This window comes from Nanorana parkeri, unplaced genomic scaffold, assembly GCF_000935625.1.
Source record: "Nanorana parkeri isolate BGI_ZX_2015 unplaced genomic scaffold, ASM93562v1 scaffold1783, whole genome shotgun sequence".
Classification (NCBI taxonomy): Eukaryota; Metazoa; Chordata; class Amphibia; order Anura; family Dicroglossidae; genus Nanorana; species Nanorana parkeri.
In genome coordinates this window covers 196436-209583 of record NW_017308051.1, presented here as the reverse complement: position 1 = coordinate 209583, position 13148 = coordinate 196436, and positions in this window count along the sequence as shown.

Genomic DNA, 13148 nt, shown 5'->3' with positions numbered 1-13148 from the left:
CTATAACGTATCTTTTCCTCCATTCTCATATTTTTGCAGGCTCGTCAGTGATCGAGCCCGGATGAGAAATTATTTCAGCTTCAGTGAACCCAACTTGCCTGCTTCATCATCAAGGTATGATAACACACCAGCTAAACGTAAGGACTTTAATAGAGTAATATCTATTTAAAAGGACAAACATCTCACCACTGTATCCTCTCCAGCAAAATAGTGATTCGGGTGATAGAGATAAAGATCCTAATCGCCCTATTCCGGTCAGTCTGGCGGGAGAGGAGGCCTGGTGTGCAGGTAAGAGGAGCTGGGAGGGAGGGGTATGCAGCCCTGACCAGCCCACCTGAGACCCCTTCAGAGCCCACCATAGTCACCATGCAGGGTCACTCTCAGGTGGGTCCTGTGTCCAGCGCGTCGGTGGGTCCTGCGTCCAGCGCATCCCTAAGCCCTGCATCCAGCAGGTCACTAAGCCCTGCATCCATCGGGTCACTAATCTCAGAGTCCATCGGGTCACTAAGCCCTGCGTCCAGCGCGTCACTAATCCCAGAGTCTAGCACGTCACTAATCCCAGAGTCCATCGGGTCACTAAGCCCTGCGTCCAACGCGTCACTAAGCCCTGCGTCCATCGGGTTACTAAGCCCTAAGTCCAGTGGGTCACCCAGCCCTGCGTCCAGCAGGTCACTCAGCCCGGAACACACTGCTTATGGTGTGAACTAACCCTAAGCCTAAGCCCTGCGTCCAGTAGACATGTGTGATTCGTTTCGGAAAATTTGTTTTTCGGACGAAATTCGTTAGCGGTAGTCTGCAGCAAAGTGACATTTGAAAAAAAAAGAAATGAAACAAACTATACGAACATGAAACGGAAATGAACATTCGTACAGACTACAGCTAACGAATTTCGTCCGAATCCCAAAACAAAATAACGCAAAATCCGTATCAAAACAAAATGAAACTAAGCAAATGTTTTGCCCGTGCACATTTCTAGTATCCAGCACCTCACTTATCCGTGAGTCCAGCGGGTCACGAAGCCCTGAGTCCAGCGGGTCACGAAGCCCTGAGTCCAGCGGGTCACGAAGCCCTGAGTCCAGTGGGTCACGAAGCCCTGAGTCCAGCGGGTAATGTAAATGTGGGGGAACATTAGAGTATAAGCTCCTTTGTACAGAGACTGATGTGACTGTGGGGGGTAAATAAAAGTGTAAGCTCCTCTGTACAGAGACTGATGTGACTGGGGGGGGGTCATTGTGTGGCGGCAGTGGGGGGGGGGGGGGCAGCTTAAAGCCGTGTAAGGGCCCCAAAATTTCTGAAGGCTGCCCTGCTCACAGATGCTCTTTTGACAGGTAAATGGAAGTAAACCAGTTTATCTGTGGGCAGTGTAGCATTTCAAAATCAGTCTGAAGATCCAGGTATGAAGCTGTTAATGACTCAGATTTATAGATGTGCAGGACGATTTTGCCATAGACTTAGTAGAGGTTCCCATGTACATGTCATTATGTTTTATTTAGAAAATAAAAATTCTATAAAAAATACATTACAAATTATAAATAAAAAATACAGTGTATTATTTCAGAGGCAACAGTCACAAATATTATACGAAGTAGCTCCACAGCCTGTAAGCTTTTTTATAAGATCACAATTTAAGAGGAAGAAACCAGGCAGGTTTATATTTAATAATTCAAAGTTAGAGTGTTTCATTTAACAGAAAAAATCAGAAACTCAATACTTACTGTATAAGTAGCTTTAGTAGGTCACAGTTCAAGAGCAAGACACCAGGCAGTTTTCTTAATCAAGAAATCAAAATTCAAGTGTTTTATTTTACTGAAAAAAGACAACCAATGTTTGTAGTGTGCACAGTATTTAAGCACTTTTACTAGGCCATATTTTGAACCTGACCTACATCAGCCAATGTCTATTCAAAAAGATCAACATAAGAGTGTATTTGTTTCAGAGAAAAAAAGACATCAAAATTGTATATGCACAGCATTTTAGCACATTTATTAAGTCACATTTTGAAAAGGATCAATGCCAGTCAGCATCACAATTTAAGAGGAAGAAAACAGGCAGGTTTATATTTAATAATTCAAAGTTAGAGTGTTTAATTTAACAGAAAAAACAGAAACTCAATACTTACTATGTAAGTAGCTTTAGTAGGTCACAGTTCAAGAGCAAGACACCAGGCAGTTTTCTTAATCAAGAAATCAAAATTCAAGTGTTTTATTTTACTGAAAAAAGACAACCAATGTTTGTAGTGTGCACAGTATTTAAGCACTTTTACTAGGCCATATTTTAAACCTGACTTACATCAGCCAATGTCTATTCAAAAAAATCAGCATAAGAGTGCATTTGTTTCAGAGAAAAAAAGACATAAAAATTGTATATGCACAGAATTTTAGCACATTTATTAAGTCACATTTTGAAAAGGATCAATGCCAGTCAGCATTTAACATAAAAAATAATAATATTAGAGTGTATTTATTTTACTATAAAAACCATTAAAATATTATAGTGACTATGTGCAAAGTATATAGGCACATTTGCTAGGCCACATTTTGAAGAAGACCAATACTGGTCTGCTTTTGATGTATAAAAATCTACATTCAAGTGTATTTTTTACTCTAAACACAAAAATATTGTAGTGACTCTGTAAACAATATTTAAGTGCTTTCACTAGGCTACATATTGAACAGGACCCATACTGCTTAATGCAAAAAAATTATAAAACAAATATGGCATCTACTATGTGCAAAGTATTTAAACACTTTTACGTAAGATTTTGAACAGGACACACAACAGCCAGCTTTTATTCAAAAATCAACAGTAAAGTACAGTCATCATGTTTCTGAACAGCTGGCTCCAAATCTCTAAACGGATTTCCTGAACTTCCTGGCCAGTACAAGATCACAAGGGTCAGCACAGTCTGCAAACTCTACTAGCTTGGAGAATGGAGAAGGCAAGGGGAGGAGAGGGGAGGGGAGAAAAGGGGGGGGGTCGGGTGGCCCTGCTGTGTCTGTGGAAACACATGTAGCTTGCTAGCACATACAAGGATGGCTCCATATGACTCTGCAAGGGAGATTAGCCACTCTAAAGCAGGATATCAGAGCCAGTGCTCAGGGGACAAGCTGATTCTGCATGAAACTAAAACTTTGAAACATCAAAGAATAGCATCCATTTTACGTTATTTCATCAGCATTCATAACTTAAAAAAATTGACTATAATATCACTGACTTTGAATGTAATGTATATTTCTTTATTTAATTTAAAAAAGCACCAAAACACTGTAGTGACTACATGCACAGTATGAAAGCACTTTCACTAGGCTGCGTTTGAGGAGGACCAAGACCAGACAGCTTTTAATTTAAAAAAATCAACATCAGAGTGCATTTATTTCATGAAAAAAAGCAAGCTATTGTAGTGACTCCATGCCCATGTAACGGACTCACCCGTCCTTCGCACACGGCGCCTCCCGCAGTTCCGTCGGAGGTACCGCGACGTCACTGGAATCGACGTCACGCGGATCCTCCCCTTTCCTCTACTTAGACCGACGGGTTCACTTGCCTGGCGTTCGTTGACGCCAGGCAAGATCCTCCATCAGCAAGCTTGAGCCTCCACTCTGTTGGGCCGGACTAATGCTCTCTCCTCACCCACTGACTACTGTCTCTCAGTGCCTCGCTCTCACGGACTCCTACAAATCTCCCCTCACCACTTCTGAAGGATGGAATCAGCCGGATATTCCTCAAACCACCACTGGAGGACACTGTAGGATCACAACCTACTAAAACTGCAAGTAGTTAATCAATTGCCAGTTTCCTATTGTGCTATAGCAATCAGCAATTACTCTTCTGAAAACTGTATCAATTGCCAGTTCCTGTTGTGCTATATCAATCAGCAATTACTCTGTTGAACTGTATCAATTGCCAGTTTCCTATTGTGCTACATCAATTAGCGGATATTCCATTGAATGATATCTACATAGCTGCTATCTAATTGAACTACATCAGTTACCTAATAACCCATTTAACTGAATAACCTATTTCCTTGATCAAACAGCTAACACTGACCCGCAAAGGATCTCGGCCATACATCCTCACCTTATCCAAGGCTGAGATCCACACACCCCCGGACCAGGTGGGCCTGGTGTGTTACAGCCCACTGTTTCTTCAGACAGAAATATTACAGGTTTTACAATATGGTAGCGATCTTCACAGAACTCACTTGAGTTCTTATTTAGAAGGTAGAGATAAGCTTATTGATTTTAAAAGATTATTTTTAATAAAAGCAAAGGTGCAGAAAAATACAGTACACAGAAAAAAGATGTTACAAAAAGAGAGACAAATAAAACCACATAAACAAAAGGGATAACAATGAAAGTACTTAGAAAAGTCCTGGGTCCTATGTGTTCCAGTAGTTAAGTCAATGACACAGACGATGGATCTGGGTTGGTTCTCTTGAGGTAAGGCTTAGGAAAGGTTTTGTTCTTGTTGTTGCAGATAGCTTCTTCTTGATGGTACACGGGAGCCTCTTTTTGATGGTAAACAAGAGATTCCCAGCTGCCATGTGCAGCAGATTTTGTTGGCCCTCTAGGGGATGTCACTTAGCCAGCTCCTCACCCAACCTGGAAGGCTCAGGGAGGTGAAGCAGGAGGCTAAAGCATTCTATGATCTCTTCACTGGCCTCTCCCAAACTGTCCATTTCATAACAATAGCCATATTTTAATATACTCACATATTACCACCTGATAAACAATAGATTATTATGTGTCATAGAATTAGCTTTTTAGTGATACCAAACTTGATAAACCAGCATACAACGGGTATGGCTCCGCCCCCAGCCCAATCACAGGACCAGTTATACTATAAATTAAAGCCAGCCTCCCAAGGCCACCATTCTTTTTTCGGCCCTCACTGCTCAAGCCGGTTATACTAAGAATAGGTTGGAGTTTTTTCCCTCACCTTGCTGGTTTCTTCTGGCCTGCCGCACAGGTTGCAAAACAGCAGAATTCGTTAAATGTTCAAGAGCAGCTGTTGTTAAAGTGTTTAAAGACTGGACTGTCAGCCGAAAATCTGGGTCTGAACGTGCGAATTGTGGCCGTCAGCGACTAGTCAATGTTAGGGCAGAATGGAGAGTGGCAACACAAGTACAATATATATTTATTTGTTAGTATTGTTTTATCCTGTCTAACAGTGTGAATTCCACCACATTGAGGAGACAAGGGGTTTCCTAAAAAGTTTTTGGGGTTCTCAGACCAATTAGAATTCTAATGTCCCCCCACAATTACGGGTACTCCTAGAATGAGATCCTAATAGGTTGGACTTGATGGACTAATGTCTTTATTCAACCTCAAATACTATGTAACTATGTAATCACACACTATGAGAACACTGAGCCAATCACGTCAAGCTTGGAGCGGTGGAAGCAAAAAACAAAAACAAAAGTGTGGTTTGCAATATAGTGAAATGTAAAATTATACAGCAATCAATGCAGAATGGCACTGGCTATAGAGGACTACAAATCCCAGCAATAATACATTATACAGCGCAATGCAGAATATACCACCAGCTAGAGAGGAATATATCCTCTATAGCTGATGGTACATATACAGCGCAATACACCATTAGCTATAGAGGAATACAACAAATCCCAGCAATACATTTATACAGCATGTGGGCGGGGGGGGGGGGGGGGAGGTGCGGGTTGCAGGTAGTCTTACCTGCACATTCTTCAAGCAATTTTACTTTCTTCCGAGATCTTGGGATTGTCGGCAGCTGCCGTTCCCCCACACTGCAGTCTCCCTGCAAAGATGTGATCATCTTGGTGGGCAGCGTCTTAGCGGGCAGCGGCGGGAGAGAGCTCAGAGCTGGGAGAGGCGGGGAGGAGGTGCGGCATGTGGCGTGAAGCGTGCAGCACGTTTGGAGCCGCGAACAGGGGCAACTAATCGAAAGCCGACTAATCGATGATGGAAAACGTTAGCAACATTTTCCATCATCGATTTTAATTGACTTAGTCAATTATTCACATCAGTCTCTGTACAGCTATGTTGTCGTAGATCATTCACTTACTTCTCCTGCCTTCTCCAAACTCTTCACCCTTTTGTGAATAGAAGTGTTTCTGTGATGCAGTGTAAATATAGCAATTGCCATAAGCAACTATCGCTCCCTGCACAGGCTTTGTTTTTTATCCCTATATGCTACAGGGCTTTCCAACACACAGAGAGTGTGCCTGTGACACACTGTAAATATCGCACTTTTCATCAGTCACCAAGAGCAATCAGATGTCCCTGCAAAAACTGTTTTCCTTCCCTATATGCTTCAGGACTGTCCAACACACACTAGTATTGTTTTACTAAAGGCAAATAATATGCTAATTTTGCAAAGAAATCTTCACTTTGCACAGTAATTTTCACTTAGCTTAGTGAATAGGATGAACTTTTACTATTTCTGCCCTGTCATTTTTCTTGTTTGTAAACTATTGATTCACACATGTGGCAGATTTGCTTACTGTGTTGTTGCATGTGCACGCAGAAAGAGCAAACAGACAGTCCCAGACTATGAAGAGAAAGCACATGTAGCAAGAGCACTCACAGTCAGAACGCATGCAGTTAGAGCACACACAGAACACATGCCATCAGTACACACAAATTCATAGTCACAATGCACATGTGTATAGAGCATGCAGGGTATGAGAACACACACAGTCCAAGCAGACAATTTTGCAATAGCAAAATATAAGGTTAGCTTAGTGCTATAGCTTAGATGGGGGGTTAGGTTGACGAGTGTTAGGCACTGTTAGCGCACGCTCGTCCCCCCTCCTTTGCTGCTCTGCCAGGCTGCTGCTCGGAACAAGGGTCTGGTAAGGGATCTTATAGGGGACCCCACACATTTTTTTGTTTTTCTTGGCATACAGAAAACATGACTGCCACAACACAAAATAAAATGATAGCTAAAGATAGTAAGACTTCAATGTAATAGAAGATCGAAAAACAAACATACTGGTGCAACAACACCCATGAAAAATAGATGGAATTTCTGTTTAATTCAGAAAGTAATCATTTTATTGATACACACATCTTGTCAAAAGCTATTGACAAGATGTGTGTATCGATAAAATTATCACTTTCTGAAGATTTGACAACGGTATGCTGGTGATATATTTTACTACTTTAATCTAAAGTGGCGCCATCCGCAGTCACTTAAGCACCCACCAGTAAGGAGTGCGGTAGGATTCTCCAGTACTTTACAAGACACACACAGACCATGGAGAACAAAAGTAGCTATTCTCCAGAAGGAAGGACAGTATCTGAAAGAATTCAGAGAGGATTTAAAGATCTACAGCTGAGTAATACAAAAATACGCTACATTTTTGTTAATAGTTAAGGTACTTGAATAACTAACTGAGATTAGTGTAATTTTAAACTATATACAGTATTTAATAAATTTCATTCACTCACTCGTATATGGAGTTGGGAGATACTATGTTGCCAGGTTGCACTGGATATTGTGTGACTGGGCCCTCATAGAGGAACTGGCAATGTTGTTAATTACCATTTGTTATCAATAAACTTGTTTTAAAATGCATAGGGGTCTGGTTATGAAGGATTCACTGGGAAATGTGTCTAGTGAATTCTTTACTGACTTTTTCCCAACTGGATTTGAACAACATTTGCCCTGCATTTCACAGTCGCATTCACTCTATTTACAATGGGATGAATGTGTACCAGGAAAATACAGCAGCCAGTGAACAGTTGTTTAATCTTGAATGTACGGTAGCTGTGATGAAAACCAGTTAGTCCACAAGTAAATCTGTCGGCATTGGCATGACCTGGTTTCAGGTGGTTTAACCACTTTAGCATTGGTTGGATGCTTTGAAAGGGGTTTCCTAAAAAAACGTCGTAAATTATGCAATGAAGAATTAGGGCTTCTCCTTCTTCTTACCTGATCAAATGACCATCCATCACAGAATACTTTTGATATTGCTGTATAGATATTGCCGTATATAGGTTTTCATTGCTGTCTGTGTCCCTTTGGGGCAATTTCACGTTAGAGCAGAAAGTGATGTTCAGCAAGGAGACAGGAAGACATTTTTTTTTAATGAAGTTAGCAAGGGTTAAAATCTGACAGTGGCTTTATTACTATCTATACCAGGGGTCCCTAAATGGCAGACCGTGGTCCGGATCTGGACCGATCAGCGGTTCTATCCGCACCGCGATTGCGGATAACCCAGCGCAGGTCCCCGTTGCTCCTCAGTCATTGGCTGCTAGGACATTACCTTTATTCCACGCTCAGCATTAAGGGCAGATAGAAGAGTATCCCTTGCAGCCTGAAGTCTGCCCTGCCTCTTAGCTCCTCCAATCCATGCCTTTTCCTCCTCCCATCCCTGCCTGTCATCCTCTCCTCGCGCTCTCTCTCATCCTCTCAGCATTGCCTCTTTCCTCCTCTCATCCTTGCCTGTCATCCACTCCCAGAACTGCCTGCCTGCTCCTCAAGCCCTACATGTGACGGCAGCATTTTAAACGAGCACTCTGATGGGGACAATTATGTATTAGTTGTCCCCCTAGAGTGCACCCTTACATTAGCTGCTGCCATCTGAGTGCTCTTTTATAATAAATACAAAAATAAGGGAGCACTCTGATGGGGACAACTGATGTAAGGGGGCAATTTGATGGGGAGAACCGATGTAAGAAGCACTCTGATGGATGCTGCACTTTTTTTCAGTGAAGCCAGCCACAATGTGGTACGACCGCATTACACTGCCCTTGCATATAGAACTTAATGAAACCTCACTTGTGATATTTCAATACAGTTCTAACGAAAACATTTTTTAAAGTGCGATGCATTAGGATTGATGCATTCGCACTGTGTCTGGGAACACAGCAGCAGCTGTGCGTTGTAGTGCAGCTGCTGGTGTGAATGCAGCCAAAAATGGCAGACCGTAGGTCCAGAAACCGACCGAGTGAATGTTCTGTCCAGACAGCGAGTCAGACCTCCATGAAAATTTTGCTCACTGGACCACCTTGAATTTTAATTCACTACCCCTGATCTATACCTTCCGGTCCCAGTGATAAGCTTTACAGGAAGAGGAATTGAGGGAAAAATCTCCTCACTGGTGTCAAGTACAGAAATTGAACCCTGACAAACATTTTAACTCTTTCCACAACTAAAAAACAAGACCAAAATGTCTGGAGTTAGGCTCCAAAAAAGTACCAAGTAAACAAAAATGGAGGCATACATTATACAGTATATTTACTTATATGTTGCCTTCCCTAAAAAAAAATTAATTAAAGCTTTCTGTTTTTTTTACATACATTGTTACATACTCAGTGATTTTTTGTGTGCAATGTAGGCAAATCAAGGCTGAAGGGAGTGGGCACAAGAGTGCTGTACATAGCTTCCTCTGATTCTTACAGTTACCCAATTCATGTGTGAACCTTGTGTGAAAGTTGTTTGAACCTTGTGTGAAAACATGTATAAATAGACCTCTTAGTTTGTTACTGGTAGGAACACCAGATAAAAATAATGGATAGAAAGGCTGTAAACGTTGTTTAATTCTAAGGACAGGTATGCTCCAATATATTGCATTTTTTCTTGGGTTTTTATTAGGGATGCAACGATACCGGTTTTTCGGTTTTGAGTACGAGAACCGATATTTTTTTTCCCGGCACTTGCACCAAATACCGATACCGGAAGTTATATTAATGAAGCCAGGCAGCATGTAATGACTCGCCACCCAGCTTCCTGATTAGCAGGGAAGCCGTCCCTATGCTTCTCTTCACTAGGTGACGAGGAAGCATGAAGCGGGCAGCGAGTCATTACATGCTGCCTGGCTTCCTGATTGGCCGGGAAGCTGGCTCCATGCTCCCTCAACACAAGTGATGAGGGAGCATGGAGCAAGCTTCCGGCCAATCAGGAAGCCGGGCAGCGTGTAATGAGTTACTGCCCGGCTTCCTGATACCGGAAGTATTGGGCTAAGCATTGGAGCATTTGGGCGAGTATGGGTACTCGCCCAAATACTCTGCATTGGCACCTATACCAATACTAGTATCAGTGCATCCCTAGTTTATATGCAATTAAGCAGTGGCAAGTGGGGGCAGGGTGTGCATTATTTGCCCTTTGTGTAAAGTCACAACTTAAGCAGCAATTTTAAGAACCATTATTATTTTAGTTTTAAGTCAACAGGATAGGTTACCCCTTTGCTTGAATCTGGTGCATAAAACACTAATTAGTGGACTGCTTAAATAATTGTTCAAGTTGAAGGTTTTGAATAGGAAGATGCAACTAGTGCACCAAATGTGCCAAAGTGAGACATCTTGCACAAAAATTGCCCAATCTGCATCAAATAAATGTGTTTTCAGAAAATTAGTTTGGTGCAATGGAGTTGTACAATATTATGCCAAGAGTATGATGGTGCAGGGCAGTCAAGATCATGGTTTCTACACCTAATAAACTATAGGCACTGCAACTTAATATTTTATGTGAACTGCAATGCGCCGTAACCATATGTGCTGTGCGACACTTCATATTCCTCTACAACTGTCGAGCCATACTTTATTAGACCCAAAATCTGTTGAAGTCTTCCATTATTTTAAATTGCACAAAACATAATGGGACAAGCAACATTCTTGTCAAAGCAGGCCTAAGCTGCAGTTTATGCAGAGAGTCACCTGGAGATACAAGAAACCAACAGTTGATTCAGCCTTCTTGTAGCCATCTTAAAAAGACTGTGTCCAAAACAAATAAAAAAGTTTTGGCTGGAACCGTGGCTTGCCTATGGTGGGTGGGGTGAGCCAGCTGCAGAGTGCAGTCCAAATACTTTTATATTTTATATGAAGGTGCCTGTACAGGACTGTTTTAGGACCCTTGCATGACAGGGGTGGCACTTAGTCCTGGAAAACACGTTGGCATTTTTGTGTGGACTGACTACTTGACAGCATTTGCATAGTACCAGTGATGAAGTCACTGCACAGGTAGCCAAGTAGGACACCTCTGGTGTAAATTAACACTGCACCAATGGGTAATATGTTTTTTTTTTTTACGACTGTAGGGTAGTGGGCAGGATTGAGGATTGCAGTGTGTCCATTATTATTATTGCCACTAAATGTGCCCATAGGTACAGTAGTGACTGAGGGAGTCACTGTATAGTTGAAGTTAGCTCTGCCCTGAGGAAGCTCTATGGTCCAGGGCTGAGTCATTTATATAGTTTTTGGGTGGGGGCCACCCAGTCAAGTTCAGAGTCAGCAGCAGCAGAGTAATTATTAAGAAGCAGAAGGCTGGTCCATGGGAAAGCACAGGACCAGGCCTGCCACCATGTAGTTGCTGTGGATATCTGTTCATCTTCCCCCTAGGGGGGAAGCAAAGGAGGGCAGGAGCAGCACTAACCTTATGGAACTACTCACATGCTTTTAGGATGCAGGACTCTGGACAATACTTCTCCAGTGGCTCTGGGCTACACCTCGACTAACCTCCTCTCTACTATCGTTGGTAACTATTCTGTGTGTTTGAATAATAGACGTGCTGTCAAAAGCAATTGGGATGACAGAAGCAGGTATTATATTGTATGTGCAAAGAAGTTTTAGGTAAAGATTTAAACAGGCTCCCTGTGTGTTGGCTGATCCTTCCCCCAACCTCTAAGATGGAGTTTTTTCCAGGAAGCGAGCTTGTTGTGGGCTGGACTGCTGCTGTAGCAACTAGGAGACTGTATGTTGGGAGAGATCACAGGTATGCTGGTCAGGCCAGGCCAGGTTGCTCTCAGAGGTGGGCTCTGCCATGAAAGGGCGAGGTGCTGGAAGTTTATACCAACTACACTTGTTGCAACTGGATTGCAGATCACTTTCTTTATTACTTCTTATATTGTAAGCCACACTGTCTTGTTCTGTACTTGCTGTTTTTCTGTTTTATGAAAGTAAAAAATTTGAGGAACTTTGTTCTTCGACAATAAAGAATATCTATATTAAAAACAGATGATTAGCTACAAGTTAATTTCTGCACCTCGAGCGCCTAAACTTGCAAAAAGGCTCTATCAACATAAAATAAAAAACAAAATGCCTCCAAAAGACCCCCAGATACACACCCTGAATCAAGATTCCACTTTAAAAAAATCAAATCAACCATATACTAAAGCTACAGAAAAGAGCCCAGAAGAATAAGAATCCTGCCACCCGGTTCACACCTAGGCCTTGTGGGAACACGCAAAAAAATGTGCACAAACACGAAGCGACCTTGTGTTGCCAATATTAGTTAATGGCACCCCAAATGTGGTAGGGAGTACGCTTGTTCCTCCTCCACGTTTGGTAAACCCAGAAGAAAAAACACAGAATGTACTGTATGTCGCAGATTTTGCTACATGCACTACTTTTCTGCGTTTGTCACGTGTTATAGGACCCTATTGAAACAAGCCTAAAAAGGGGTAAATACCCAATGAGCTAGCAATCAGTTGTTGACACTGATAGTAGTCCTAACAAGGACTTTTGGTTTAAATGAAGAACTGTCAACATGGGGTGGGGGCAACCACTGCTGTATTAAAAAAAAAAATCACAGTTTTCTAACTGCCCCTAAATTTCTCTCACAGTTAGCAGTTTATCTCTCCCTATCCTCTTCCTACAGCAGTGTCAATGCATTTACAGTATAGCTGCTCTAAACCCCCTTTTATAGTGAGGGTGTTGGCTTATCCAATGATCACTCTAATTATATTATATTGCAAGCACTAATATTTTGATAGGTAACATCTCAATATGTGTCCATTATACTACTGATAAGAGCATTATAAAGAAACATCCAGTGGGATTATTGCTGCAATAAAAATCAAAAGATAAAGATAAACAACTTAGAAGAAGAAAATAACAACATGGTTAATAGGTAATGTACACAAAAACGTTGATTAGTTTCACTGTATTTTATAACACAGTTTTCTATGGCACAGCAGGAATTGCACATTTTAAGAAATCACATCAGGTGAGAAGATGCAAAATGGATATAACAATTGAACAGGGGCTCAAATGGCTTTGGAAAAGCTTGAATGTATAACTTATCAAGCATGAGATTAACAACATATCACTGTAACTCCTGAAGATCTGTTTATCAAGCATGAGATTAACAATATACCCCTGTAACTCCTGAAGGTCCGTTTCCCAAACATATATTATTTTTTTATTTTCTGTAAAATGGTGACA